This window comes from Corylus avellana, chromosome ca4, assembly GCF_901000735.1.
Source record: "Corylus avellana chromosome ca4, CavTom2PMs-1.0".
Classification (NCBI taxonomy): Eukaryota; Viridiplantae; Streptophyta; class Magnoliopsida; order Fagales; family Betulaceae; genus Corylus; species Corylus avellana.
Window position 1 is genome coordinate 32,244,304 of NC_081544.1, and position 373 is coordinate 32,244,676.

Here is a 373-nt window from a genome sequence, read left to right on the forward strand (position 1 = left end):
ACAAAGTTAAAATATGAGTCAAACTCTTCAAGCTCAAGCATCTATGCCTCTTTCCGCGTGAATACATTAATCTCTGAATTATTAACATGCATGTATAGGTGCATGCCTAATACACTCTGCAATCTATGTATGGCGGATCAATTGTAGACCTACCCCAATTTAAATCGAAACCAGTGACGTGGGTGCATGCCACGTACGTTATCCTCATAGCTCATGGCCTCATGAAAAGAAAGAGAATATACATATATATGTTTTTTGTGAATTGTTAGAATCCATATATAGGGTTTTATTCAATATTTGTGAAGCATAACATTATGCATTTAAGATTGTATGATTTAACTCATTTTGCTCTATAATTAAATAAGATCTTGTA